The 24,091-nt window shown below is 38.7% G+C and overlaps 1 pseudogene; it reads left to right on the top strand.

The window, feature by feature from the left end:
- The first annotated feature begins 19,952 nt into the window (after positions 1–19,952).
- Positions 19,953–20,812, top strand: LOC116467804 (outer mitochondrial transmembrane helix translocase-like; annotated as a pseudogene).
- The last annotated feature ends 3,279 nt before the right edge of the window (positions 20,813–24,091 follow it).

The following is a 24,091-nucleotide window of genomic DNA, read 5'->3' as shown; positions in this document are numbered from 1 at the left end:
GGGTGCTGGGGTGCCTGCCTCCCTGTGGGCATTCACCACACTGGTGGAGGCAATGCAGCTGGAGGGGAGCAGGGGCCCCTGCTGGTGACTGTGTGCATGGTTGCACTGATGGTGGTGTTGGCTCCAGCAGTGGGGCACTGGCGAGTGCAGGTCTATATGCCTTTCCTATGCACTGCAAGCAGGAGTGATCACTCAGGGCAGGGGAAGATCTGCCATTCTCTATGTCTAGTTTTACTCTTGTGGTAGTGTTAGTGCAACGGCAGGGTGCTGATGGAGTTGGGGCTGGCTGCCTCTGTGCCCACCAAGGCTCTGTGTGCAAAGGCAGTCAGTGGAGGAAGTGGCTAGACTGCACTCCCACCACAGCAGTGACCGGGTGGGGTACATGCACACTTGCACACTGATGGGGCAAGGAAATAAAAACCTGCCCACACAGACACGTACCAGCAAAGCAATGTGGGGAGTTGTGGGCTAAGGGGAAGCTGCAGTGTTGGTAAAGAGCATGCAGGTTGGTGCATGACCATGGGGGCCACCCTACTGGAGCTCTCCACTCATCAGGCATGGTACAACAGTGCAGAAGCTATGATGTGGGCCACAAGGCACCTGAGGCTCTCCTACAAGTAGGCATGGCCAGACTGGGGCCCTGGGAGAGGCCAGCAGACCAAGGGGTGCTCAGGTCAGACCAGCCCCATGTGATGGGCAAGACTGACCTACAGAGTTCAGAACCAACAGTTCCACTAGGATTAGAGTCTCCTTTGGGAGTAAGTTGAGCCTAGGGTGTAGCCATTTCTGGTCATTCCCCACTACAGACACTCCTGCACCAAACTCGCTGGGCTCCACATCAGCTGGCTTTCTGCAGCTCTCCCTGCCAACCCAAGTGTCCATGGTAATTGTGGGATCTCCTCTTGCTGGGGTTCCAGAGACCCCTGGTAGAGTGGGCTGCTCCTTGCCAGTTCAACTCACCAGGTCCCCCAGAGTCATTGAGGGCTAGGAAAAAGTTCAGGTATGCAGCAGGCCCTTGTATGGTTCCCAGCTTCCTCCCTCTTCAGCCCAGCTTCTGTGTCTTTCCTCTATCCACTCTCAGTGCCTTCCTTCTGAAGATCTGCTAGGAGTACACAAGCCATCTTGGTCCCTTGGTGGCAACTGTTCCACCTGACTGTGTCTAGTCAACCATCCTGTCTTCCCCCTCCCATTAATATTTTATTTAACGCTTTCTAGAATGCTGGTTTGAAATCTTTTTCTACCACATAACCTTAAAAGTATTGTTCCATGTCTTCTAGCAGCTAGCTTTGTAAGTGAGTAGTCTGAAGCCAATCAAATTCTTGTTCCTGAAAATATTGAGAAACTTTAAGGAATTTTCTTTATCTTTATCTTTCTAATATTTTACTAGGTTACGTCCAGATACAATCACTCATTCAACCACTACTTATTGAGGGCATACATTACATACTCTATGTGAGTGTTACTAGGAATTTGGCAGAAAGCTATGTCAATTCAGCCTGTACTCTCATTATAATTGAGCTGGGGAAAGAATTTTTCTTTTTCTTTTTTTTTTTTTTGAGATGGAGTTTCACTCTTGTTGCCCAGGCTGGAGTACAATGGCACCATCTCGGCTCATCGCAACCTCCACCTCCCGGGTTCAAGTGATTCTCTTGCCTCAGCCTCCTGAGTAGCTGGGATTACAGGCATGCGCTACCAGGCCTGGCTAGTTTTTTGTATTTTCTCCATGTTTGTTTCTCTATGTTGGTCAGGCTGGTCTCGAACCCCCGACCCCAGGTGATCTGTCCACTTCGGCCTCCCAAAGTGCTGGGATTACAGGCACGAGCCACCGCGCCTGGCCAGAATTTTTTAAAAATAACATGAATAAGCAAGTTCATTTCTAATAGTGATAATACTACGAAGAAAATAAAACAATACAAAGATAGAGAAACTGATTAGTGTGAAGAGATCAATGAAGACTTTGGTCTGGAAACTGATATTTCACCAAAAGGCCAATTGATGAGGTAAAGATATGGGAATGTAGTTATCGATAAAAAGGTCGATATGGCTAGAGTATTGTGAATAAGGGGAGAGTGATATCAGAGTTATGGACCCTGGTAAGTAATTTGGGTTTTATTTTAGGTATGTAAATAAATCATTGAAGGATTTTAAAAGGAAGTTGAATGATCAGAATTATGTTTTAAAAACATGTCTCTTTGTACTCTTAAAACTCAACAGAGCTAGGGAAAAACACAAAGCCATACTAGAGTTTCCATTTTCAATTCATGACCATAAGCCCCAAACTCAAGTGGGCCTCGTGCTGCTACCCAATTACATATTTCCCTGATCCATTCTCTCTCCCACTCTTTCACATAACTTTCTCTTCTGTTCTCAAATCTCCAGTACTCCTGCCTCATACCCACTCTGCTGATGACCTTTCTATTTTACCAAGGAAACTGAAACCATCAGAAGAGAATTTCCACAGATTTCCTTCAGTCTACCCACCTACTAGCATCTGTACTCTGTCCACTATTTTTTTTCCTGCTCACATACCTTCCTAACACTAATTATTCACTTGGATGTAAGATTTCATTTCCTGTCATCTGCTTATGGGCATCACTTAAGCGATTCTACTTTCCTTATATCTTCATTTTTTACACTCTCTGCTAGAACATTTTCATCAGCATATAAATATGCTGTTAACTCTCCTATCTTTGTTTGTATAAATTTAGGGGGCACAAATGCAATTTTGTTACATGGGTATATGGTATAGGGGTGAAGTCTGGGGTTTTAGTGTATCCATCACCCAAATAATGCACATTTCCCATTAAACAATTTCTCATCTCTCATCTCCTTCCCATTCTCTCCTATAAATACTAGAAGAAAACCTAGGGAAAACTCTTCTGGACATTGGTCTAGGCAACACATTCATGACTAAGACCTCAAAAGCACAAGCAACAAAAACAAAAATAGACAAATGGCATTTAATTAAACTTAAAAGCTTCTGCACTGCAAAAGAAATAATCAACAGTGAACAAACAACCTGCAGAATGGGAGAAAATATTTTCAAACTGTGCATCCAGCAAGGGACTCTTCTGAACTCTTAATGTTGATATTCCAGAACTCACTATTTGTCTATTATTTCTTCTCTTCATTAGTAATGTCACCCAGTCTCATAAGTTTAAACACCATTGACCTATTCTAACATATCTTTGGCTAAGACCTCTTCCTAAACTCCAGACCCTTATATAACTTTCGGCTTCTTATTTGATATTTCCACTCAGGTGTCTAAGAGGCATATTAAATTTAAGTCTCCAAAGTTGAATTTCTGATAATCTACAAAAATCTATATCTTTCTCAGTCTTTCCAAGCTCAGCTGATGACAACTTCATCCTCTAAGGTTGTTCAGGCCAAATCATTGAATTCATCTTTGACTTTTCTTCCCTCTCACCCAATATTCAATCTGTCACTAAAGTATATACACACATCCATCCCTTCTCAAAATCTCCAGTTACCACCCTAGATTGACGACCACTATTTTGAGGAAATTTTACTGCAATACTTTACACAGTAGGTTTGGGGTTTGTTTGAAGGTTCTTTGTGTGTTTGTTTTCTTCTACATTTGTCTTTCTGTGGCACCACAGCTGCAAAATTTGTTTTTAAATGTTGAGTCAAATTACTCATTGTGCAACACCCTGGAGTGGCTCTCCATTGCCCTTTGAAAATAAAAGCCACACCTTAGAATTATCCATAAAATTTACATATCTGATCCCATTACCTCTCTGACTTCATCTTCTACCATCCTTGCCCTTCACTCATTTCTCTTTCATTACACTGGCCTCCTTGATGTTCCTCAAATACACCATTCTTGAGAGAACCTTGGGATTTTTGCATTAGTTCTTCTCTCTTTCCCTAATGTTCTCTCCCAAGTCACCACATGACTAAATCTTCCAACTTATTGGTTCTTTGCTTACAAAGTTCTGTAATGGTTAATTTTCTGTGTCAATTTGGGTGGGCTAAATATGATCAAATATTAGTCTGGATGTTTCTAAGAGAGTATTTTTGGATGAGACTAAAATTTAAATTGGTGGACTTTGAGTAAAACAGATTGCTTTCCTTAATCTGAGTGTGCCTCATTCAATCAGCTGAAGGCTTGAACAGAATAAAAGGTTGACTTCTCCCTAGTAAGAGGGAATTCTGAAGCATCAACTCTTCCTGGGTCTCCAGCCCACTGGCCCACTCTGCAGATAAGAGTCTTGCCAGCCTTTATAATCTCAAGTCAATTCCTTATAATACATTCTTCTCTCTCTCATAAATATATACACACACACATACATTTACATATGTACATATATACATCCCGTTTTTTCTTTTTCTATAAAAACTTTGAACACAGGCTCCTTCCCAGAGTTTCCTACTCTGACGACTCTGTCTAAAATTATAGCACTCTCCTCTAATTCCATTGTCCCCTTTCCTCCTAAATATGTACCATTTCAATTCTTGTTTTGCTGAATTATCTACGTCTCTGTCTGTCTGTCTATCAATCTGTCATGTATTATGTTTATTTACTATATACCCCCTCCCACTTGAATATTAGTTTGATGAGAGCAGGGATTTTTGTCTGTTTTATTTACTGTAGATCTGCACCATCTACAAATAGGCTTGGCAGGTAAGAAACTTAATAAATATTTTTGACTGATTGATTGAAAATAAAAATATACATGAATTTTGAAAACTTGATATTGCACTCAAAAAACAAGTCAAAAGAATACTTACAATGTGATTTAATTTATATGAAGATTAGAAACATTAAAATACAAAACATTTATAGAAACATTTGCAATAAAATGTTTTTAGAGGCAATGCTTTTCGTCTAGAAGTGAACAAGGAGAACCCATTTGGAGACCTCAAGTTTCTGCTTCTTAAGCCTGGTTGTGAGGACATAGGTGGTAATTTTATTATTATTCTTTAAACTGCACATAAACATAATATATACATTTTGGCATATGTAAGTTCTATCCTAATAAAAATAAAGAACAAACTAAACAAATTATATTTCTTGTACACTTGAGTTTCTGAGGTGAATTTATACCCATGCAGTGCTTTTTGATATAAACAAGTGCTGCTTTTGTAATTTCATTTGATCCTCAAAATCTCCTGTCTCCACTCTATAGATGTGGAAGTGGGAGTCAGAAGTGAAATGACTTACTCAAGTCATAAGGCTAACCACTAAGAGAGCCAGGAATAGAACTTGGATCTCCTGATTTCAGAGATTTGGACTGGAAAGTACAGTGATATTTTACACCTCTGTGTAAAGACACTAGATTCACGAAGGGTATAAAATGTATTCAGTAACTTTGAGAATGTTCAAAGCAACTTGACATTAATTTATGTCATTAATTAATCATGTTGATTCTTATCTTCCTGCATAAAATACTGGCCACCACATGACGTTGACCTGAAATTTAAATCTAAGCTTCTACCCAGGTATTTAAAAGACCCATGACAGACACCTCTCTGTAGCAACAGAGCTTTTCTCTTTCTTTTGCCTGTTAAACTTCTGCTCTTAACCTCAAAAAAAAAAAAAAAAAATTATCCCATTGGAGGCCGGGCACTGTGACTCACGCCTGCAATCCCAGCACTTTGGGAGGCCGAGGCGGGCAAATCACCTAAGGTCAGGAGTTCGAGACCAGCCTGACCAGCATAGTGAAACCCCGTCTCTACTAAAAATACAAAAATTAGCTGGGCAAGGTGGTGGGCGCCTGTAAAAAAATAAAAATAAAAATAAAACAAATAAAATAAAAGCCCCATGATATGACCACAACCTTTATCATCTCATCTTCTACATTCTACCACAGTTATGCAGGAGTATTTTGAGAGTGTAAGAAGTCCTTTTATATTATGTTTCCCTTGTTGTGATTATACTTTTATCCTGAGATACCATCCTACCTTCTTCTTGCTTATTAGACAATTGGTTCTCCCTCGAAGACAGCTTAAACATCTCCTACCTCCACATAAGCCATCTCCAAAATCCCAGTTTGGAATTAATTGCAACCTTCTTGTGCAACCGTTATGGGGTGTTGAGATTTTTATTAGAACAACACTTTTATTCTGTCTTGTACTATATTTTATGCTCTATACTGAATTATAAGTTACTCAAGAAAATAGAGTCTGTCTGGCCAGGCACACTGGCTCACACCTGTAAACCCAGCACTTTAAGAGGCCAAGGTGGGAAGACCACTTGAAGTCAGGAGTTTGAGAGAAGCCTGGCCAAACCCCATATCTACTAAAAGTACAAAAATTAGCCAGGCATGGTGGCGGGCACCTGTAGTTCCAGCTACTCAGGAGGCTGAGGCAGCAGAATCTCTTGAATCCAGGAGGTGGAGGTTACAGTGAGCCAAGACTGCGCCACTGCACTCCAGCCTGGGTGACAGAGTGACACTCTATCTCAAAAAAAAAAAAAAAAAAAAAAAAAGGAGAGAGAGTTCTAAGTGCATTTTTATTCATCATCAAATAACACATAATGGTATAGTATATTACTTCAGTAACTGCTTAAATAAATTTAGTAATGCACTCACAAATAAAAAAAATTCCTCAATAAGTTTCATCTACATGAAATCTTAATCAGTTTTTCTTAGGTTCTGCAAACTAAATTTAAAAGATAATTTACAGATAGGTTTTTTTTTACTTGAAAATACAATCATGTAAATAGCATGGCATTCAATCCTATCATGATCATTATTATTACTGTTATTGATCATAATGGTGGTTAAGCATTTATTTTTGAGTCTACAAAATCCAAGCAAAAGTGTTTGCTCATGGAGGGAGAAATCAACATCTTATCTCACTGCTACTATAGATTAGGCACAGATAAGAGTGTCAGGTCTGACCAGTAGTACTACTAATTTAATTCTTCATTAGTTATACAGTATTCCAGGTATACTGAGACAGCCAAGAGGTTGTGAATCAAATCTGGTAATCTCATTCTTTGCATGTACAGTCACGTTTTCAGCAGCAGGGCAAGAGTCCACATAAATGAATCTATTGATCCTTTTCAAAATTCGACTACAAACCAATTTAGAATCAGATTTATTAGATGTCAAGTGCAGCAGTTGTAGCAAGATCAGTGACATAATTAAGGGCACTGTTGAGTATTAGGAAGAAAATGAGAGGGTATTTTTTTCCTGTTAAAGAGTAAGAAATGCTAGTTGAATACCAATAATTTGGTTGCTCATGAAAGTACAAGTCACATTAATATTTAAGTCTTTTAATGATCTCTAAATTCTGCCCATTTGGCACTGAGACCATCTGACGGGTTTTATAATAAACCACTCCCAAGGAAGTCTTCCTTAAAAATTTCACTTAGATATGGCACTCATACTCTCTTCCGTAATGTATCATACTGATTTTTCACTGCCTGTCTAAATAAAATCTCATGTTAAACATTTCCTCTAGGAGAATATTCAAGCTAGAAGAACATAAAATCCAACTAAATTGATATTTATGAAACTGTGTCATTAGAAAAAAAAGTAGTTGTTTATATGGTCAAATTAAAGACAAATGCACATAGGCTAAACTTACCTTTCATTTCTGAATACACCAACCCTGCAGTCAGCTTCTCGCAAGGAATGAAATGTGAGTCGTCACTTTCATCTTAACAACTTTCAGAATGAGTACTTAGTGATTCATACTTTTTTAGCTTGTTCCAGTGCCCTATAAGTTACTATACATTTCAAAATACCTCAATAAGAACTGCATTCAACAATTATTTCAATATTTCCGCTTTTATTTACTAGCCAGTCTCTATTTTTTCTAAATATTTTACCCTTTGTGGATATATTACATTAAAGATTGTGAATCTAATATCTACAATAAAAATCTCTTAATTCTATGTGACCTCTAATTTCCTACTTTTCCTCAGCAGCCAAGCCTCAGCAAAGAGCAGTTCATGCTTGCTGCCTTGTCTATTTCCTCACTTCTCTTTTATTTATTCTTTACTTCTCCCTTAAATTTGCTATGACAGTAGTGACCCTTCATTTGAACTATCCCAAAGGACACTCGGCAGTTCTGATCTGCTGCCTCTCTTGGCCACGTTATAATTTTGATCCCTCTTCCTTTCCTAAAGCCTCCACTCCCTTGGTTTTCACAGCCTGCTCCAGTGTACCCACTTATTCCAGACCAATCCCTCTTGCTTTCTTTCACAAACTCTTCCTCAGATATCTGCCAATGGGATATAAGAGAACTGGTTTATGATACTGCCAGGGATATCCTTGGAGGAAGGGGACATCATGTTTGTCCTCATCTCTTCCCACTAGATAGGATGTACATGTGATACCTGAAGGTCAAGGAGCCATATTGGCCCCTGAGGTTGATCCATGTGTTGAGAATGGAGAATTAACAAGATAAAAAGCATCATTGATAATAATGTAGCTGCTCTACCAGCCTTGAATTGATTATGTTTCTTGTTATGTTTTGCCATCTTGGGGACCTTGCTGGCCTGGGAAAGACTGCTCCTTTCAGGTCTAACAAATTGCTAGAAATACTAAACAATTCATCTGCTAGCACGCCTTTCACATGCAAACCAACTAATCCTGCGTTTATACCTCCAACCACCTCCTTTATCTAATTCACACAGCAAGCCAATATTCCTACTATAGTAAATCAACCCAGGGCCAGGTTCCAGACAACTAGGGACAGACCCTACGCCCGAAGACTCACTGGAATTATTCAAACTTACCAACCCTAAACTGTTTACCCTCAACTTCCCACAGAAACCCCTCTAAAGGCTGTGGACTATGCCTTCCCCTCACTCCTGCTTTGGCCTCTCTCCTGACCTATTCTGGTGCTTCCTATGTAGTCTCGCATGGCTGCGTCTCTCATTTCTAGAGGAACTGTAGCAGTAAACTTTTCTTTCACTGCCATTGACTTCTCCATGTAGTCACCCAGTCACTTTTATGAACTAAGACCTGGGCACAAATCTTGTACTCTTATCTCTGAACCTTATTGATATGAGAAAGACATAAATGTTCATCTTATTGAAATTACTGTTACTTTTGGCCAGGCATGAGGGCTTACGCCTGTAATCCCAGCAGTTTGGGAGCCAAGCTAGGAGGATCATGTCAGTCTAGGAGTTCGAGGCTGCAGTGAGCCATGATCATGCCACTGCACTTCAGCCTGTGAGAACTTGACTCAAAAAAAAAAAAAAACAAAAAACTGTTATTTTCAGTTTTCTATCATGTATAGTCAAATATTGTAATATAGACATACATCACTAGTATATTCCATAAACCCCTCAAATACAGCGTGTTCAAATAGTGCCCAATATTCCATCCCCTCAAATGCCCCTTTACTCTTATTCTTTCTTTTTCAAATGATGTTACCATGATCTACCCATAGGAATCCAGATCACAAACCTGAGAATCATCCTAGAATCCTTCTCTACCTTCATGCTCCACATTCAACAAATACCTACGGCTTTTTCATTTTACCCCATTCTCTAAATATTGCTTGAGTATATCCTTCTCATCTTTATATATGAACTACCTCTGCCTTGCACTTCTTTCCTGTACTAATAAATAACACTTAGAATAAAATACAAACGTTCTATTATGGCCTAATATCCCCCTGCATGACCTTACTCTTTTACTTTAACAACCATACGTTTCTCTACTGTCTTCTACCCTCCTTACCTTCTAGGCACTATGCCATCCTTTCTGTTTCTTGGAGATATTGATCTTATTTCTGTTTCAGAGCCTTTATACCAGCTGTTCACTCTGCATGGAGAACTAATCCTTTCCCCAGGCTTCTCACATGGCTGGTTTCTCCCTCTTCAAATCTGAGTAAATGTCAGCTCCTCAAAAGGCTTTCCCCGATCACCCAAATAAATCCCCCTCTAGCACACACAGATACACAGCTATTCCCTCTCACACTATTACACTTACTTTATCGCATTTCTCACATCTGGAATTATCTTGTTTGCATGTTGTTTACTTGTTTGTTGTTCAATTCCCTCATGAGATAGTAAGCAGATTAAGATAGATTTCATCTGTTCCTTCATTCCTACATCCTTTTTGCCAAGCATATAGGAAGTGCTTAAAATATGTGTTGAATAAATGAATGAATGGTCTCTCTGTTTCTAATCTGGGTCCCCCTTTTTGGACCTATCTTTCTCACTGATGCCAGAATGGTCTAGACAGAATCTAACTATGAAACAATACTAACAAAAACTTTTCAAGGCACTACCAGGTGTTCCCAAACTTTAGTGTGCTAAGAAACACCTTGAAGTATTCAAAATATAGATTCCCAGGCCCTCTCTTAAGAGATTGTAATTTGGTACATCTGGCTTAGTGTCTAAGAAAATGCATTAAATGTATTTTTAACAAGCATTCTAGGTGATTCTGAGGCAGGTGGTTCATGAAACATGCAGAATAAAATTCACATTACTTACACTGGCCTACAAGGACTTCTGTCACCAGGTGTTTACGTGGCCCTGGGTCCATTTCCTGCCATGACCCACCTGAGCTTTTTGTTCAAGTTTTGCTGAGATGCAGATGTTCTTCCAAAACACCTGATTATTTCTTGTACCTGAACTTTTACTTCTGTTGTTCCTAGTTCACTGAGCTGCCTCTACCATTCCACAAGATTCATCCTTTCCAGAAATAATTCCTAAAATCCTAAAAAAGAGTCAATACAGCTAGATAGACAAGAGGCTCTTGTTTGCTTGCCCCCTTTTTTTTTTTTTTTTTTTTTTTTTTTTTTTTTTTTTTTTTTTTTTAGTTGGAGTCTTGCTCTGTCACCCAGGTTGGAGTGCAGTGGTGAGATCTCGGCTCACTGCAACCTCCACCTCCTGGGTTAAAGCAATTATCCTGCCTCAGCCTCCCAAGTAGCTGGGATTACAGGCACCCCCCACCACCCCTGGCTAATTTTTGTATTTTTAGTAGAGGCAGGGTTTTGCCATGTTGTCCAGCTTGGTCTTGAACTCCTGAACTCAGATGATGTGCCCACCTCAGCCTCCCAAAGTGCTGGGATTACAGGTATGAGCCACCAGGCCCGGCCTGCTTTTCTTTATCTACCTATAGCAATGGAGGAAAAGATTTGAACATCTAGGACTTATAGTTCCATTTCTAACTATGATAATCTCCCTTGGGTTCAAACATGGGATGGAAATAGGCTATTTGTAAAATGTTATGAAAATATATTGATTTTGGAGGACTCAGGATTGTTTAGTAAAGCCAAACCAATAAACAAACAGCATCAGAAATTGGATCCTTTCTATCTTTCCTCCAGTCCCACTGAAAACAGAGCCTAAGAGGAAAGCTTCTGTGCTGATATTTTATTGGGGGTGTGCAACCTCAGAGAAGCAGAAGTGAGAGAGGGCAGTGAGCTAGAGAAGAGTGAGAGAGAACTTAACATGGTGTTTTACAAAGCTGACCACATCTCATAATAAATGCAGCTGATTGCTCAGTCTCACGAGGCGCTGCAACAGGCTATTTGAATGACTCCATCTTGAAATAGACCACCATGAGGAGGAAAAAAGGAGTATTTTTCTGCCAGCACCCTCTTCCTCCATTTCCCATGCCCCACAAGGAGTTAACTCCTCCAGCCTTGCAGGTTGTGTTTCTTGGTTTCTCAAGACAGCTGCTGCCATAGGCAGACACAATTGAGCTTTCTTGTTAGGCAGTGCTTCAAGCATGGTGAATGGAGTGGGGCTTTGATGGGAACCACCATTTCTGCATCCTGCAGGTCTTTTGTGTTAGTGCCGGTCTCTACAGTCCTCCCCAGTATTGCTTCCGATTAATCATCTTGGCCAGGATGTGGGAGGACATTTTCAAGAACTTCAACTAACTCCTTCTATCGTAATGGCTGTTACTCCATAGATAGACATACACAAGTCAGAAATTCTGCCAGCTGCTAATTTTATCTGTCCCAATTACACTTGCAGAAACTCCAGAAATAACTGCAAAATGGGCCCTGTGACTAAATGGGTATGGTGTGAAGTAAACTTGAGACAAGGGCTCAGTCTTTGGGAGACCATGATAATGTTTTGGGTTCCCTAGTATTAATGTTAATTCAGACCTCACAATTAACCGTCCTGATTCCTCACTACAAAGTTATCCTGGAAAATGACATCAGGTCTGTTTAAGGAAGGATCAATGAAGTAGTCAGCTCATATACTTCTAATGACATCACAGTATCCTTCTTCAAAAAGAAGAATACCAGGCTCACCTCCAATCACAGAGCTCTGGGTTTGTTAACTAATTTAGATTTTAAAACTGAATGAAAGACCACGATTTTTCACTGCAAGAACAGACACTAAACTTCTACTTCCCAGTTGTGTTTTTTTTTTTAATAATAGAATAGGGTAACATCCCAGTCGAGCTTCCCATCTATCTCACTGCTCAGGGTCCCATGATCCATTAGCTCTCTTTATAGCTCTCTGTGACTCCAGGCACCATTTTCATCATTCCAGTCTTGCTGCCTGCCATGGTTGTTATGTTCACCTTTCCTCTGACAGTTCAGTGCCTCTGCCTGGCTTCTGCAAGTTTATAAGCTGGGGGATAGAATGGTGAGTTATTGTTTAATGGGTACAGTGTTTCACTTTGGGATGATGAAAAGAGTTCTGGAGATGAGTGCTGGTGGTGGTTGCACACAGTGTGAATGTACTTAATGCCACAGAACTTATACTTTAAAAAAGTGAAAATGATAAATTTTACATGTGTACTTACCGCAATAAAAAAGAAGCAATCCAATCCAAAATTATTATCCTTATAAGTATCATTAAAAGCACAACAGCCACGTAATACCAAGTGTGATTTCCTGTACCTCATGGAGCCTAGTTATAATAGCTGCTTTAAAATCATCATCTGATAGTTGACACATTGGGTCATTTCATGGTTGGTGTGTGTGTGTGTGTGTGTGTGTGCGCGCGCGCGTGCGTCTTGCTTTCCCTTGGAAATTGGTCACATTTTTCTGATTCTTTGAATTTTAAGTAATTTTGAGTTGCTTTTTAAAACATTGCGAGCATTATGCTGCAAAGGCTGAGTCCTGTTATAAACTTCTAGAGAATGCTGAAGTTTGTATTTTTGTTTGTTTGTTTGTTTTTTGGAAATGGAGTCTCACTCTGTCACCCAGGCTGGAGTGCAGTGGCACAATCTCAGCTCACTGCAACCTCCACCTCCCAGGTTCAAGCGATTCTCAGCCTCCCGAGTAGCTGGGATTACAGGTGCCCACAACCATGCTCGGCTAATTTTTGTATTTTTAGTAGAGCCGGGGTTTCACCATGTTGGCCAGGTTGATCTCGAACTCTTGACCTCAGGTGATCCACCCGCCTCAGCCTCCCAAAGTGCTGGGATTACAGGCGTGAGCCACTGTGCCCAGCCTGTGTTTTAGAAGGCATTCAACCTGTTTAGGCTTATACATTATAGTCTGTTTCCTTCTGTAAGGGTAGTTTTAATTTCCATTGACTTCCTTAGGTCTCTCCAACATTGGTTTGGGTCTGTTCCATGCATGTGCTATTCAGGAGACTTGTGCAGGTGGTTCAAATTTCATTTAAGTTCCCCAAGCCTTGGCTATACATCTTTGATTGTGCCTCATGCATGCATATCTCAAGGTTTAGTCTAAAATTTGTTCTGGTTAATACACAGAATTAAGAGAACTCTTTCCTGTCTTTCTTCCCTGTAGAACTTCTCCCCAAACTCTCTGACCCACTGAAGCTCCCTTCTCTGGTTTCTCCGGCCAAAAACAAACAAACAAATAAAAAGTTAAATTTATATCAGTTTCAGCTGCATGTGCCATGTGCAACTCAATGGCTGAGGCCTGCCCTCAGGGTAAGACTGTGAGAGGAAAAAAATAAATATTAAACCCCACTTCCAAGCATTTGACTTCTCCAAGCTGTGATTCCCCTCCAAAGTCCTGTGCTTTCATTTAGTTTTTGGAGTCCTCACGTTGCTGTTTATTTTGTTTTGAGTTTCTAGTTGTCAATGGCAGGTGAGACAGCTGGGGTGGGCTTACACCACCACAGCAGAATCAGGGTGCTCCTCCCTCCTTATTTGTTTGCTAAGATATCAGGAAGTCTCAGCCAGGAAATAAAAGAACCACTTCAGTTTTTTCAAACACAAGGATATCATTATAAGCAAATTGGGTTTTCAGGTGATGGAAGGTCTGAGAGCCTAAAAAGAGACACCAAATCAACACAGAGATTGACAACAGCTGGAAGCTGCCACCAACCCTCGTGTTAGAGGGACAATGGAAGATTTTGTTATTAGAGGCCAGATGTCAGGCTCTCTGGCAGGAGCTAGAACACTGGAATATGCGCTGGTGGGACCAAGGTTGGAGGAACTCAGTTAGGCTTGGAGCTACTGAGAAGACAATTCACAACCAGAGATGCTACAAGAGGCATCTGACTAGGGGTAGAATATCCTGGCTTCTCCCATCATTCTCGTCTTCCAGTCTACCACCAGTAACTCCCATTAAGCAAACCTATCTGGAGGCTAGAGTGCAAGACAGCCAGAGAAATGAGTTTCCCTAATTTGGAGAGCAAAGCAGGAAAAGGCAGGTGCTATTGTCTGCATGTGTCCCATCTAAAATTCAGGTGTTGCCAATATGATAATATTAAGAGGCAAGGCCTTTAAGAGGTGATTGGGCCATGAAGGTTCCTCCCTTATGAATGGGATTAAGTCTCTTACAAAAGAGGCCTCAGACACTCTTCACCCCTTTTGACTTTCTGCCCCACAGTTTACCATCAGATGACACAGCAGCAAAATGCCATCCTAGAAGCAGAGAGCAGACCCTTACCAGACAACCAACCAGCTGGTGCCATGATCTTGGACTTCTCGGCCTCCAGAACTGTGAGAAATAAATTTCTGTATTCTATAAATTACCCATTCTGTAGTATCTTGTAATAGTAGCACAAATAGACTAAGACTGTAAGAAAATGGATTTGGGTCAAACAAGCATTTGACTGGCGCATTAAAGAATTCTCAAATAAACGCCAGATAGTTTTTGCCCATAAATAGTAGTACTTTACATCTTAAGGAGCATTTTTAAAAATCAAAATCTAGATAAAACAACAAATAGCATCAATTTTCTACATGGTTAATATTTGGCAGAAATCTAGGAATGGCTAACATTTGAAATGATTATTTCTCAAGACACGATCTGTGTTCTCTAACTCCAGTTCTTGGTATGAGAGAGAGAGCCATCCATTGTTCTTTCCACATTTTGATTTCCAACTGAGATCAAAACACACTGATCAAAGCCAGGAACCAAGAGCCAAAGGTGAAAGAATCCACAAACTCATATACATGAGGACATACTGAGTAAGATGGAGAAAATGGGTTCCTCTTCCTATATGAAAACCCAGAAACCCCCTGACAATCTAAGAGTTGCACTTTACAAGGAAATGAGCTCATACTTCAACATTATAACACCTGACAGAGTGTTGATTTATTTTAACCCATAGAGGTTTAATAGGAAAATAGTTTAGGACAGCTGTCAATACATACCCTCTAGCATGCCTCAGATCATTTTCTCTAAAGGAAAATATATCTTGGGTTCTTAGAAGAAAATTCGAAATAAATTTGTCAATAAAAAAATCTTCTAAACACTTCCTTTTGTCATACTCAACCTAAAATATTTTGTGGTTCTATTTTCATGAGATATTTAAATTCAAATTTTTCTTATTATTTATAATACAATATTTGTGTGTAAGCAACATGCAAAACTATTTTTAAAGCAGGTTTTGTACAGGTTATTTCAACAAGAACTCAATTTTTCTTGATAAAAAAGTGAAAATTTAAAATGCCACGGAAATTTCTGTGTTTTCATTATATCCTTTCCATATCCTCCAATGCAAATGTTATAAATCAGCCTATAAGTGGAGGTCTATTCTTAAACTAACATCTCATTTGTTTGAGCTAAAAGCCGGATACTTTAACTCATTTACCCATGAAAATTTTTGTTTCACATGTAAAGTAAAACAAACGCAGGGGCAAACCTTTATAACATTTATTATAGAGGAGAAAGAGAGTAGGATAGTTAAGAATATATTTCTCCTGAGATAGATTTCATCTGTGTAATTTTTAGACCAGTTAACTGCTGCATAAAGTTTCCAAATACGCCAGTGGTTCTCAAAGCCCCCAATCTCAGTGAAGGCAACATAGGTTCACATATGTGGCAGTCCCATGGTCAGTACCTGATTTGGCCAGGAAGTGGCATAATGGGAGCTAGTTCTCCATTAACTAGTTCTAACTTCACCTTTTATCACAACTGAGCCCCCACGACCTAAAGAACAGCCTGGATGAGAAGTATCTGATAGTTTCTTCTTAAAGAATATATTTCCCCTTAGACAAAAACAACAACAACAACAAAAAAAGTTATTCAAACTGAAAACAATACATGTATCCCTTTTCAGCTATGTGTGGCATATATACACCTGGATAAGCGTAAATAGTGTAGAAAGCACCCCTGGCTGACATTTTAACATTCCCAGGAAAGTACGTGAACTTGCTTCCGTGCCTTCTCGGAAATAGGGTCACTTTTCAGTTTTATCACACATAGGAAATGGCCTTACCGCTGAAAAATACTCTGGATGTAAAACTATCCAAAAAACAATTCATGCTATTCACAAATGAGAAAAGTGAGGAGGTCAATAGTTAAACTGCAATTGCTCCATTGAAGTTTTCTCAACCGCACACGGACAAGGGTGGAGGGAGAAAAGGAGGAAGAGGGATGGAGGGAAAGGGAAAAAAAGGAGAAAGAGCTACAGGAGAGATAGAGGAAGAGACAGGACTTAAACCATGTATTCCTTTGTCGTTGAAATCTTAGTTCTATTTTAGTTGATATTTCCTACAGCTAATTATGTTACTTCTGTTTCACATGGATCTCATATAGAAAATGCACAAGAGTTTAAGAACAGAATATAATGATGAAGGAATATCAACAAGTATATTTTTTGCATTGGTTATATTAGTCAAACATGGCATTACAAAAGGAGTGTCTAATTTTCCCCAGATACCATTATAAGGTAAAGTTCTTACATATTATTATCAGCATCAGTAAAATTTGATAAATTTCTACTTGACTGACAGAAATACAGATTTATCTTGGTTCCATGCCATTCCTGATAGAAATTTACCTCCACCTTGGAAGAATACAAAGGACTCCACTTAAAAAGCAAATCAAGCCAAACCTTATAAAGACAAGCCACAGACTCCAGGTTACGTGGTTTGAGTTCTGCACAAAATATTTGAATGGATGCTTCATAAAAGATGATATATGAGGACTTAGGGCAGAACAAGATGGCAGAATAGAAGGCTCCGCCAATTGTCCCCGCTTCAAGGACACCAATTTAACAACTAACTACATAAAATAGCACCTTTATAAGAACCAAAGATCAGGTGAGTACCTGGTTTTAACTTCATATTACTAAAAGAGGCATGGAAGATGCAGGAAAAACCTGAATTGCTGATATCACACCTCCTCTCTCCCCCAGCAGCAGTGGCATGGTGCAGAGAACATTTTTGTGTGCTGGGGAGAAGGAGATCACAGCATTTGTGAGGCATTGAACTCTGTGCTGCCTTATTATAACAGAAAACAAAATTGGACCAATCTATGTTCATGAATTGGAAAATCAATATTGCTAAAATGTCCATACTACCCAAAGCAATCTACAGATTTAATGCAATCCCTATCAAAATGCCAATGACATTATTCACAGAAATAGGAAAACAATCTAAAACGTATGTGGAACCACAAAACACCCAGAATAGCCAAAGCTATACTAAGCAAAAACAAACAAACAAACAAACAAAAAATCTGTAGGAATCACTTACCTGACTTTAAATTACACTACACAGCTAAGGTAACCAAAAAGGCATGGTACCGGCATAAATAAAAACAGACACACAGATCAGTGAAACTGAATAGAGAATCCAGAGGTAAAACCATACATCTACAGTGAACTCATTTTTGACAAAGTAGCCATGAACATACATTGTGGAAAGGACAATCTCTCCAATAAATGATGCCAGGCAAACTGGGCATCTATATGCAAAAGAACAAAACTAGACTCCTATCTCTGAACAGATATGAAAATCAAATCAAAATGGATTAAAGACTGAAATATAAGATCTCAAATGATGTAACTACTACATGAAAACATTAGGGAATCTCCCCAGAACATTGGACTGGGCAAAGATTTCTTAAGTAATAAACACTTCACAAGCATAGGCAACCCAAAACAAAAATTGACAAATGGGATCATATCAAGTTCCAAAGCTTCTGCACAGCAAAAAAAAAAATAATAATTAACAAAGATAAAAGCCACAGAACAGGAGAAAATATTTGCAAACTACCCATCTGACAAGAGATTAATAACCAGAATATATAAGGAGCTCAAACAACTCTGTAGGAAAAAAATCTAATAATCCTTTTTTTAAAAAATGGGCAAAAAATCTGAATAGACATTTCTCGAAAGAAGACAGGTGTATGAAAATGTGCTCAACATCATTGCTCATCAGAGAAATGCAAATCAAAACTGCAATAAGATATTATCTCACCCCAGGTAGAATGGCTTTTATCTAATGTCTGGCAATAACAAATGCTGACGAGGATGGAGAGAAAAGGAAAGCCTTGTACATTGTTAGCGGGAATATAAATTAGTACAACCACTGTGGAGAACAGTTTGGAGGTTCCTCAAAAAACTAAAAATAAAGCTACCGTACTATCCAGCAATCCCCCTGCTGGGTATATACCCCAAATAAAAGAAATCGACATATCAAAGAATACCTGCACTCTCATGTTTGTTCACAATAGCCAAAATTTGGAAGCAATGTAAGTGTTCATCAACAGATGAATGAATAAAGGAAATGTGGTTCATATACACAATGGAGTACTAATCAGCCATAAAGAAGAATGAGATTCTGTTTTTTTGCAACAAAATGGATGGAACTGGAGGTCATTTTGTTAAGTGAACTAAGCTAGACAGAGAAGGACAAACCTTACATGTTCTCACTGATTTGTGGGAGATAAAAATGAAAATAGTTGAACTCATGGAGATAAGAGTAGAAGGATGGTTAACAGAGATTGGGAAGGGTAGTCAGGGAGTGTGGGGAAAGCAGCGATGGTTAATTGGCACAAAAACATTGTTAGAAAGAATGAATAAGATCTAGTATTTGCTAGCACAACTGTGTGACTATAGTCAAAAATAATTTGTACATTTTAAAATAACTAAATAGTACAATTGGATCATTTGTAACACAAAAGATCAATACCTGAGGTGATGGATACCCCATTTACTCTGATGTGACTATTATGCATTGCATGCCTGTTTTGAAATATCTCCTGTATTTCCTTCCTGTGTGAGGCCAGCCGAGGGCACTTGCTCCCGCTGTTTCTGCTCCTGGGTTAACAATTAAGATGGTATATGCTGATGCCTTTTCTCATCCTTTGAGTCACAATGAAGTTGTTGGTTTAATTTTCCATTTGACAATATTTGGTTCAGTAATATACTTTAGTATCAAATGGATGGTAGATGCAATTGATCCAACAAGAAAGCAAAAAGCAGAAGCTCAGAAACAGGCAGAAAAACTAATGAAGCTAATTGGTGTGAAAGATGTGAAGCTCTCAGAATACGAAATGAGTGTTGCTGCCCATCTAGTAGACTATCTTTTCTTTTTTTTTTCTTTTTTTGAGACAGAGTCTTGCTCTGTCACCAGGCTGGAGTGCAATGGCATGATCTCGGCTCACTGCAACCTCTGCCTCCTGGGTTCAAGCGATCCTCCTGCCTCAGCCTCCTGAGTAGCTGGGATTACAGACAGGTGCCACCACGCCCAGCTAATTTTTGTATTTTTAGTAGAGACGGGGTTTCACCATGTTGGCCGGGATGGTCTTGATCTCTTGACCTCATGATCCATCTGTCTCAGCCTCTCAAAGTGCTGAGATTACAGGCATGAGCCACGGCGCCCAGCCTAGTAGACTATCTTAATATGCATGTTACTTGGAAGTGATATAGCAGGTTTAGATGAGGTCTTTATGGATCTGAAAGACACAGTCATCTTACCTATCAAAAAGAAACATTTGTTTGACAATTCCAGGCTTCTGCAGCCTTCAAAAGGTGTTCTTCTCTATGGGCCTCCCCAGGCTGTGGTAAAACGTTGATTGCCAAGGCCACAGCCAAAGAAGCAGGCTGTCGATTTATTAACCTTGAGCCTTGGACACTGACTAATAAGTGGTATGGAGAATCTCAAACATTGGCAGCTGCTGTCTTCTCCCTTGCCATAAAGCTACAACTGTCCATCATCATTATAGATGAAATAGACTCCTTTCTACGAAACCGTTCAAGTTCTGACCATGAAGCTACAGCCATGATGAAAGCTCAGTTTATGAATCTCTGGGATGGATTGGATACTGATCACAGCTGCCAGGTCATAGTAATGGGAGCTACCATTCATCCTCAGGACCTTGACACGGCTATAATGAGAAGAATCCCTACAAGATTTCATATCAACCAGCCTGCTTTAAAACAGAGAGAAGCAATCCTGAAACTCATCTTGAAAAATGAAAGTGTGGATAGGCATGTAGACTGCTAGAAGTTGCCCAGGAAACTGATGCGTTTTCAGGAAGGGACCTAAAAGCGATGTGTTGAGATGCTGCCCTCCTCTGTGTTAGAGAATGTTAATTCTACATCAGAAGAAAGCCATGATGAAGATGAAATTCGGCCTGTTCAACAGCAGGACCTGCATCGGGCAATTGAAAAGATTAAGAAATCAAAGGATGCAGCATTTCAGAATGTTTTAACACAGGTTTGTTTAGATTAAGAGTGAAGATCATTTGTACAGTTCAGTGATCTAGTTTGGTGTGTCCTCTTATCCGTTAGTGGAAGTAGAATGGAAAGAGTACTCTTTAAACAATGAGGGAGTTCAGTGTTTATGGTTTTGTACTCTGAATTCTAAGTTGTTGAGATACAGTTGTTATATAAGTGGCATTACTGTTTGTCAGAAATCATGAGGAGGAACAATTTAATCCAGCCTGAACGTGGGTGCTTGTGTTTGAGCTCTTTAGCCATATGTCGTACAGCCTTATAGAATCTAAGCTGGTCTTACAGTCATAAATGATTCATTGGATCATTAGTGAGAAATAGGGATGTGGTTAGGCACTGTTCCCTTGACATGTGAGTATTGTTTGTGTGTGTGCACATATGTGTGTATATTAAATGTATATATCCACATATTTTATATGGACATTCTGTAGATATGTTTGAATACAGAAATTTTTTTACCCTAACTACTGAATCCAGAAGTACCAAATAATATATAGTAAAACTAAGATTTAAGGTTGTGTCAAAAAGGTACAGTGATTCAGCCATTTCCGTTTGTCATTTGTTTCAACCTTTTTTAAGTTGAGTGTTTTTCTTTCTGCAGTTGATTAATTGGATCCTCCACCTTGCATATATACATCTTGCATATATATACATGGGCTCAATTATTAGATTTGTCAGGATAATCAAACAAAAATGCTAGGTCAGTGATCAGCATTGAATGGTTGTTAGACAGTCATGTCAGTCAACACTGATTTCACCTCTTTCTGTAAGCATATTGAGTAAAAACTTTTTTTTTTAAGTTTAAATTGATTTACATGAAAGGGGATTAAAAGGCCTTTCAAAAGAATGGGTTTGAACAACCTCAGTCCCCTTTAATACACATACATTTCTTTCCTTTCTTCATTTAATGTAACATATGTCTGTTGTAACTACGTTTCTTAAATATTATTTTAAGGTTATATGTTCTTTAATTATGGTCCAACATAATTTGGTCACCAAAAATGAAATAATAGTTTAAAACAAGTAGCTGTTACTAAGTGTGCTAAAAATACTCATTTTGTAATTAATTTTTAAAGTTTTGTTAGTGTATTATAAATTGTTCCCTGGTCAAGTACAAGCGTACACGTCAAAATGCCCATATTGTATCCATCATTTGATGTGAATTATATGTGAAATTTTTCTTGTTCATAATTTTACTAACCAGAATTCTGTTACAGGCACCTAAACACACAGCATGAGGAAAACGGAACAACACAATCTTGAGGTGCCTTCTGAATCATCAAATTAAATTATGCTTCATATGTTTTGTTTTACTGTTATTTCTTTAAAAACTCTCAATCTTTATTCATGTGTTACTGGATTAATTTATCTGATAATGTCTCACAAGAATCTATTAGATCATTTATTCTTCAGTTGTACTTTGAATGGTGGGGTGGAAGTTTCAGGTGAACACTGCGGATAACAAAAGCAAGTTGTGGAAGATTGTGAAGAGGATGGAAAAAATGAATAAAAGATACAAAAAAATAAAAAAAAATTGTCTCATTTTTAATAACTATATTACACTATTATTTTGTAAGTGTGTAACAGAGGGGTCCCTCTTTAAAAAAAAAGAAATATCTCATGTAACCCATAATACATACACTCTGTACCCACAAAAATTATAAAATAGCTCCCTAATAAATAAATAAAAGAATTCCTCATCTGTCACCCACCAAAATTTTCAATAAGTACAACTATTTGTTTGGTGAATGAAATAGTAATATTGTCCCTTTGGACCAGGTGTTTTAATGCTGTCAGCTGCTAAAGATGGAAATCAGCAAACAAGGAAACAAGCTAGGCCACTACTCACTCCTCTCCTTAGCCCATGGAGATACATTCCACAAAGCCAGCTATTGATTGCTATCATTAGTCGGCCAGGCAAACCAGCAATAATTGCTTTAGCAATTTTGTTCATGAACATTTCTTGTTAATTTCCCAGGAGTAAAACCAGCTCCTCCCCCTCTTTTAACAAAAAGTCAAAGAGCAGGTGGAAATTACCATACTCATAAATGTTACAAAAGTATTATTTACTTGGTTTGGGGTAGTGAAGAATGCAAAGCAAAAGATGAAGTATTTCAAGTTTTTAAAAGATTTTGATCAGCCACGTGTATCAATAAGTAAAGCAACGACCAAAATTGAAAAATATATTTGATTTTTGATTTATGGAAACTTCACCATTCCACTTAAAAAATAAGTAATATCCTTTCAGGGTTTGGTACATTCCAAGATGTCTAACTTCCTAATTATTTAGACAAAAGAATAATGGTTTAGCTCACTAATTTTCACTGCTTCTTATATCCCAAATCTTTTTTTTTTTTTTTTTGAGAGAGAGAGAATTTTCCTTTGTTCTGAAGTACATCCTTTCAAACATCCTTTAGGGGTGGTCTCATGTGATCGGCTTCTTGGTTTTGTCTGCCTAAATATGTCTATTATTTTATAAATGTGTTTATAAAATAAGTGTTTAATTTTGTGTGTCAACTTGGCTAGGTCATGACACCCAGATATTTGGTCAAACACATCTGGATATTGCTGAGAAGTTATTTTTTTAGATGAGATTGACATTTAAATCAGCAGACTTTGAGTAAAGCAGATTACTCTCCATAATGTGGGTGGCCTTACCCAGTCAGTCAGAGGCCTTAACCCATTCATGCCAGAGGTTGCAAATTTTTTGTGTGAAAAATCAGACCTTGGCAATGACCTTGAGCAGTAGGATATAAATAAATCCCACAAGCTTAGCGTTCCAATAATGGAACACTAGGCATAAACGCCTTAAAGAAAGGACTGATCTCCCCTGAAGAAGAGAGAATTCTGCCTCCAGATTGCTTTACAACTTGAACTGGAACATCAGCTGTTCTCTAGGTCTCAAGTCTGGTGCTCTGACCTACAAATTTTGAACATGCCGATCTCCACAGTCACATGGGCCAATTCCTTAGTTTCTCTGGAGAATCCTGACTAATGTATGCAACGTCTTTATTTCATCCTCATTCTTAAAGGATATTTTCATCAGGTATGCTATTTTAGATTGATGGTTATTTTCCTAGTGCATTTAAGATATTATTTTACAGGTTTAGGCTTCCATTGTTTCCGTTAAGAAACAGCAGTCTAATTTTTTTTTTTTTTCTTTGAAGGTAGTCTGTATTTTTTAATGGGTACTTTTATGAACTTTTTTTTTTTTTTTTTGCTTTTAGTGGACTATGGTTTCGCTAGATGTGTGCAGGGTAGATTTCCTTTTTATTTTGCTATTTGAGATTTACTGGG

Source organism: Hylobates moloch, unplaced genomic scaffold (genome assembly GCF_009828535.3).
Source record: "Hylobates moloch isolate HMO894 unplaced genomic scaffold, HMol_V3 SCAFFOLD_5, whole genome shotgun sequence".
NCBI lineage: Eukaryota > Metazoa > Chordata > Mammalia > Primates > Hylobatidae > Hylobates > Hylobates moloch.
This window is presented reverse-complemented; position numbering and strand designations above follow the sequence as displayed.